This window comes from Scardinius erythrophthalmus (genome assembly GCF_964197995.2).
Source record: "Scardinius erythrophthalmus genome assembly, chromosome: 10".
Taxonomy (NCBI): Eukaryota; Metazoa; Chordata; class Actinopteri; order Cypriniformes; family Leuciscidae; genus Scardinius; species Scardinius erythrophthalmus.
In genome coordinates, this window is record NC_138230.1 from 13411504 (window position 1) to 13420060 (window position 8557).

An 8557-nucleotide genomic window follows, 5' to 3' on the forward strand; every position below is an offset into this window, starting at 1 on the left:
CTCTTGCTTCAAAGCCTGGCAGTTTTCCTTGAGGTAATATTTTTACAATAATGTTGATTGTAAGACATATATTCTCTATGAACATCATCTAAAGATATATACTTATTCAATCTTTCAAGATTTAAAATTTTTTTTTTAAAAATATTAATTTTAAAATGAATTGTTTATGTACAATGTACATAGGTACATAAGTAATTCTTATTTAATATGTAATTTTATGAAATATTTGAAAAATAAAGGACATGGTTGAATTTAAAATACATTTTACTTAAAGCTGCAGTCCGTAGTTTTTCCTTGTTGTCGCCATCTCTGTTCAAAATCTGCAATTGCAGTTATTCACGGAATGATCAACTACGTGAGTTGTGCCTCGGCACGGCACAGCGCGGATGAATCCAATGTTTTGAGGAGAATGTGCGGCTGTCAGTCACCGCGCCGGTGTGGATACTGTCATTCGCAATCACAGATTCTACTTTTTGGAAGTATGACCAACATAAGAATTTTTAACCCGAATTTTAACAAGTAACATCCACTTTAATTTGTTCTGACCAACTAAGGGGAAAAAAGCATTGCAGTAAATCACGCTGATTAAATCTAACGATTGCTTATCATTTCATGTCAAACCGTGAACATTAAATTTTGTTCTCAAATCGTTAATGTTAACAACATCAGCATTGCGTGACTACATTTAATGCCCTTCCGATATTTATCCTTGTTTTCACATGGGCCGGTTGCAGTCTCCTTTTTTCTGTCGCCACTCTGAAGTCTTTTGCATTTTACAACGGGTGAATCTCCAGTTGTCACTGGTGATTGCCGTTTGCCGATTTGCCTTTCTGGATCCGCCATCAAATTGATAAGTTTAATTATATCAAGTGCTGTGAGAAAAGGCTATAAATCTCCATCTCCAACATCCTCAGACGCAACATAGCCTACTTGCCGAGACACCGTCTTTATGTGTACAGATGTGACGTAATGACGCAAAGACATGCTCAAATTTCCCGCGGAAATCCACCAGTACCACTGGAATTAAAAACGTTATTAACGTTTTCAATCGAGCTAAGGCAGGCAGATAGTTTGGAACTACTTGCTCAAAAATTTATTTTGGATTAATTTTACCCAAAAAAGTTACGGACTGCAGCTTTAAATGTAAAAAAAAAACATGATCTACAATAACTCAAATTAAGAATATACTATAATACTCACAGGTAGATTCAGTGTATTACGAGAGCTTCATCTTCCTTGAGATTCAAAAGACAAAATGATGGTCTCTAGTCTCTGTCTAATAAATGACACATATATACTAAGCAGCAAAGTGGCTTTCGGTTTTTATTACGTGAGCTCAGTTCCTGTCATAGGTGTGGGGTTTGGGGGGGTTCACTGGTTAGACTGGTTTACACTTACTGAAAATGAAAAAAATGTGTATGTATTGAATGTTAGATATGAGGAAGATTTTGGTAATGTACTTTTATAAAAGAGTGTAAGATGAACATAAATCAAGAAGCAAATTACAAACCTGCTGACACAAGCTGATGCAAAGGAATGTTTGGCAGTTAGTACACACTTTTAAAGTGAAAGGTCTGTCAAAGTAAAAATATATATTTATCTATATTTATACATCTATATTTATATATATATATCTATATATCTATATTTGTTTATTTCGAGCTTAAAGCTGTGCTTCTGAATGCTAATAGACATTGTCATCATAAAGACAAATTGACTAAAGGTGTTTTTACAGCATTAAGCAGCCTTTTGTTGAATATATGCCATTTTTGCTGTAAAGTTGATATAAGTGCTTGCACAAATAGGAACTTTATTGAAATATGATATTGGAGGCACCTTTACAGTGCTGATTTGCCATCTTTTCAATAGGCTATTTGAAAACATCATTTATACATGATATTCCTTTTCAAATAAGAAATAAAGTACAAAATGGACAAGTATTTTAATCACATGACTAATAGGAAAACGGAACTTCAAGTACTTTTCTTGTAATTATGATGGCAGATTTTAATAGTTGATGAACTGCTGCCCTCACCTGACAATTGGCATTATACAGAGAAAGTTATTAAAGGGTTAGTTCACCCAAAATTCTGTCATCAATTACTCACACTCATGTTGTTCCAAACCCGTAAGTCTTTAGTTCATCTTTGGAACACAAATGAAGATCTTTTTAATGAAATCCGAGCACTTTCTGTCCCTCCATTGACAGCAACTTTCAAGACACAAAAGAGTAGCAAAGACATCATATTGTTGCATTGTTGTTGCATGAACAAGCGTTGGAGATTAATATTTTGTAAATAAAATGGTAAATTATTAATTATAAACCACTTGTCACATGGATTACTTTAATGATGTCTTTACCTTTCTGTGGCTTGAAAGTGCTAGTTTTGTAGTCTGTCAATGCAGGGATGTAGACTCTCAGATTTCATTTTAAAGATCTTCATTTGTGTTCCAAAGATGAACTAAAGTCTAACGGGTTTGGAACGATATTAAGGTGAGTAATCAATGACAGAAATTTCAATTTTGGGTAAACAATCCCTTTAATCTTTTACTGGGTATAAGCACTTCGGTAACATTTCTATGCCCATCTCTATCCCCTTTATTTTTTTACTGAATACACTACCTTTTAAAAAGATGCAGTGTTTTATAAACTGGATATGAACTCATTTATGGTTTATGTGATTTTTTTTTTCTATTTGGAAAAGCAGAATATAAAAATGCCTTTTTCTTATGTTTTCTGGCAAATGTGAATGCTGTGTTTCCCAGAAATGCTTCACTTTCTTTCAAACTACATTTACATATAGTACAACAAGTATAGTATTACAATTATGTCCTATTGCGTGATGTGCTACAGTATGTGATCCCCCCCCCCCCCAAAAATAAACACAAACTGGTCAGACCAGTGCATAAAATGTTCTCCAGAAAGGGCCAAATACCAAAGAACTAACTCCGATTGAACTATGACAAAGCACGTGATTTACTGTAAACAGTATTGTGCCTGATGGAACAAGCCTGGTCAATGATTAGTGTCTTTCCCTCAGTGTGTCCAGTTGTGACCACCTTCATGAGATCTGTGGACAAGATATATTCATATACAGGGTATTACATTCATGGTTTGATTATAATGCATAAGAAACTTTCAAGGCCTGAATGAAAGCATAAAATGTTTCAAGGTGAAATTCATGTTATTTTGACAGACCAATAACTTGTATTTAGCCTACTTACTGTGAAAAAGGATTAATCTGTTTTACAGTACAAAAAACAACTGGACGGTTGCTAAGGCGATGTGGTAACACTTTACAATAAGGTTTAATTTGTTAATATTAGTTAACTACTTTAGTTAACATGAACTAAAAATTAACAATACTTCTCATTTATTAATATTAGTTAAGGTTAATGTCAGCTTTTACTAATAGTCTACATTACAAAAATCAAATATTGTATTTCTTAACATTTGTTAATGCACTGTGAACTAACATGATGATCAGCTTTGAGCTGAATAATGATCAACAAAGATTATCAAATACTGTAAAAAAAAAAGAGTAGGCCTATTGCTTGTTAGTGTGAAGAGACAAACATTGTACGTTTATGACATATTAGGCGTACAAATAAAAGTAGGATATGTGCATATTTTAATGCAAATATAATTTGCAAGTAGTTAAAAATGACTATTTCTCAACTTGAATTTCCTAAACACTTTCAAATGTTCAAGACATGGTTGTGGCCTTGGTTCATGTCAGTTAATACATTAATTTGAACAAATGAGACCTTAGGTGTAAGTGTTACCTACCGGCAATGTATTAGAATAATGGTTATTGTCAGTATTTCGGAAATTGAAGCTCCTTTAGCTGATTTAAGAAGGGATGGGGTGTGAGATGTTTCCACCTGCTAGTTCCGAGTTAAGATTCTCAGAGGCTCGACAACAGCGTCATCTGTTGGCTCGTAAAACCTAGAAAAACAATTTATCAACTGTGCAACGGAGGAATATTTTCTTTGTAGAATTTGTCATTTCTTACGTGTGTTTGTGTGTTGGTTAAGTTACTCAGTTAAACCACATCAACTGAAAAAAAATCTATTTATGGACAAATTAGGCTAAATATAATCTAGAAAATTCAGAGTACGCCACACATTTCAAAATTCAACCAACCAGACCGTGCAGACACGCAAAGCCAAATGATTCAACAGAAATTGAGGCATCGGATCACGTTTGCCATTGATCACGTGATTTTTCTGAAAACAAAATAGGAAATTGCGCTGTATCAGCTGATTCCGGCTGATTCTCTGCTGACGTTAAAAATTAAGGCAAATATCAAGCAAATTGATTTCTGCAAACATAGGCTATATAGACTTTTTTTACTACGTTGACATTTAAAAAACTAAGCCTACTTGGTTTGTTTAAATACTAAGTGCAATTTAGAGTATTAGGCCTATAGATTTTTTTAAGTAAAAATAAGTAAATAAGACCAAACAATGTTTAAATACACAGATATTCATACATGTGAAATGTATTGTAAAATGCTTTAGTAATAGGCCTATTACTCTTATAATTATAAGTATGCAAATTATGCAAACAAAATTCCTTGTCAGTGACCTAGCCTACATTCCTTGCCAGTAGCTATTGGTGATGAACCATAATCACTGTTAATACTAGATAAAGAAAACCTGTGGAACCACAACCACAGCTAAACTGCCAAAAATGAATTGAACACTGTTTAATTCAGATGTTTTCAAATTCTAACCAACTGCAGCAAAGAACAGAGGACTTCTTATATTAGTTAGTTTTCATTCTTTTAAATTGAATTATTAGCTAAAAACAACACTGTTACTATTTGCAACTTTGAGAATTTTACTGAAATGGTTAAGTTACACGTTAACTGCTTGATTACTCAAGTTTTTCATGTGTGAACTGATTTTATTGTGATTGTAGAGACAAGCTCCAAGTATTATGTAAATGTATTATGCAACTTTTGTTGTTAGAAGGAGGACAACCGAGGTCACTGGAAACAGCACTGATTGCTGTTCTAAGTTATAAATTAAACAAGATTAAACAAATATTGTGTTTACAAAAAAAAAAAGTTTTTCTAATCAAAATTTCATGTTTAATTCAATGTGTTACTTGCCATTTCTTTAATTGCTTGTGAGAGTTACTATTGTATTAAAGGAGAACTCCGGTCAATTTTAACATTGAGCTCATTTTTTGTAAATTTGGAGTGCTGTCAGTACAGAGAACAACGACAAAAATCGGTGTTGCCTACACCGTGTTATCCTCTTTTTAAAATTTGCACCCTGTTGACTTCAATGGGGCAAGTACTTAACCTGCTTTTAGCCTCTTAACATCCTTGATGTGTCATTACAAGTGCACAGCTAATGTGAGTGATTCCTTCAGAGTGATCACGGGTGAATCTGACTGCAGTAGATGTGAAAGATATGAATATAAATTATGTTTATTCAGCCAGCGCACATACCTGTATTTACATCCTGTTTTCGGTCGAAGTCCATAGTAATCGATTGTCGAGTTCGGGCACATGATCGTACGTACTAAACCTATGCACGTGAACTCGACAATCGATTATTATGGACTTCGACCGAAAAAAGGATGTAAGTACAGGTATGTGCGCTGGCTGAATAAACATCATTTATATTAATATCTTTCACATCTACTGCAGTCAGATTCACCCATGTTCACTCTGAAGGAATCACTCACATGACCTGTGCACTTGTAATGACACATCAAGGATGTTAAGAGGCTAAAAGCAGGTTTAAAACTTGCCCCATTGGAGTCAACAGGGTGCAAATTTTAAAAGAGGATAACACGGTGTAGGCAACACCGATTTTTGTAGTTGTTCTCAGTACTGACAGCACTCCAAATTTACAAAAAAATTAGCTCAATGTTAAAATTGACCGGAGTTCTCCTTTAACTATATACTAGGCTATATCAGTGGTGATAGGGACTGCTGTTTTCACTAACAACACCTCTTGTGTTGTGAAGAAAGGCACATCTTTTATGGTATTTATCAATTTTTGTGTTAAGGTCCTTTCACACTGAACGTGATTTTGACGCACGAATAATTCGCGCGATGTTTGTGTAATGAGCGCTTCCACACCGAACGCTAATGTGCTGCGGCGAAAAAAACAAGTTATTTTTTTCGCTTCGATGACGATTTTTTTTTACGCATCCGGTGTGAAAGGGCCTTACTCACCAGTGTCAAGTAACGATGACAAAGACATTTCATTTAATTCAATGAACTCTGTTCAGACAAGTTCACTTGATTATAGGGTTGAGTAAAACTAACAACAATGAAAGTTTTGCGTACAATTAATTGTACTAATGAGTTGTGAAATCTAATTACATAATATTACACTAGGCTACTGTTCGAAAGTTTGTGGTGGTAAGATTTTTTAATGTTTTTAGAATACATCGAGGATGCATTTATTTGATCAAGTAAACAGTAATATTCTTAAATACAATTTAAACTAATTGTTTTTTATTTTAATATATTTAAAATTTTTATTTATTCCTGTGAGGGAAAAGCTGAACGTTTTTCTCCAGTCTTCAGTCACAAGATCCTTCATAAATAATACGCTGATTTGGTGCTCAAGAAAAATGTCAGTGTTAAAAACTGTTATGCTACTAAATTTTGTTTGTGGAAGCTGACTTTTTTTCAGGATACTTTTATAAATAGAACGTTCAAAATATGTTGTAACATAACAAATGCCTTTATTTCTTAAAAACTTAAACATTTCCAAAAAAAAAAAAAACATTTGCGTGTTTCCAAAGGCTCACAAAGAACATAAATTTTTTTTAAATTTTTCTATTTTTTTTTTAATTCTACCACTTCAGCAGAAATATGCCAACCACACACAGTGTATTTAGACCACACAGCCTCTCTCTTACAGTAACATTGTTTATTTTGCAGACATCTGGCTTTCACAATGTACACTTACTTAATAAAGCAAAACCCTCACTCAGCTCATCGCTGTTATATAACCGACACTGTTCTTTTAAAACCACGCAGCATGAAAATATTCTGCTATGATGATTTTAGGATAAAGCAGTCAAGTCATGTTTTTGTTGTGGTGCTGTGTTTGCTCAAATGCCAAGAAAACATAAAGACACAATTATAAAGTAAAAAGTATTGTTTCTGCTTCATTTGAACACTCAAACTTACAGACACACTCCTTGCAAGAGGAGTCATTTCACATTAGAAATAATACCACACTCTACAAGGGTCAATAACACTGTATTCATATTTAATGTTTGCACTAGATCCAATCACAGGACAGTAATAATCTAGCTATGTTCCATAACCTGCTGAGTTAGATAGCATTTTAAGGCACTTGATGGGTTCATGTAGAACTCGTTTTTCCATTCCATGGTGCTCTAAAATAGTTTTTCTGTAAACAAATGCGCCAAAGGTAAACACATCTTGCTGCCTTTCAGCATTTCACTCGTCACATTTTTAAGATGCTGTGTTAAGTTAAGAAGTTAAACTTTCAAAATCAGTCTTGCATTTTACCTTGCGTTCTCCTCTATCACTCAGAATTGCCTCAGTTATGCTGCCTTCTAATGTAGCACCTTTTTTAGGCAGCATTGCTTGTTTCTGTAGTGGAGAAGACAATGGCTGCGTCTGAAATTGCATACTTCCCTATAGGCCATTCTACAGTATTGGTTCAAACTGCTGTCCCACAAACAAAAAACACATTTAAAAAGAATAGAAGTATTTAAATTTTAGATGTTTACAAAGATCCTTCTATTATCTGTTGAATCCCACAATAATATTTAAAGTATCAATAAGCTTAATATATATAAAATCATCATTTATTGGGTACTTTCAATTGGGAGGGGGCTGTCCTGAATTTTCATGTCACTACCGAAACAGTGTGTGTTTTAGTCCATTGGCTGAGACTGATTTTAGCCACACTCCTACATTGTCCCTCTCTCTCATAGCCATCATGTTGAGGAAAATGTGTTCGAAAGTCTGAAAATCTGTGTTTAATTTTAAGGAACGTCACTACCAAACACCTTTTTTCTGCAATTAAGCAAACTTTTTTGGGTGTTATTCAATAAAATGTATGTTTTATGTGTGTACAATTGTTTAGAACTGTGCTAGTTAACCATGTGCTGTTTAGCATCTTTGAGTTAGGTTCAAAAGTATCTAAAATTGTCACTACCGAAACAATCATGACTGAAACAGGTCATCATTGTTTTGGTAGTGACAAAAGGGAACACATAATCATTTATTTGGGGGAAATAAACAAAACTTTAGTACAGTTATGCAAATCATTAGTATCTTAGTATGTTTTAGTAGTGTTTTAGTATGCGAGTTAAAATTCCGGTAATGTGATGTGGTCGCTACCAAAACATTACTGTCACTAGCGAAAATGTGCCGTTATGACCAAAACATGCATGTTTTGTCTAAAATAAAGTATATTGAATTATCAACTAAGATGTTATTATAGTGTTTGGTTCAATGTACAGGGTGGGCCATTTATATGGATACACCATAATAACATGGGAATGGTTGGTGATATTAAAGTCCTGTTTGTGGCACATTAG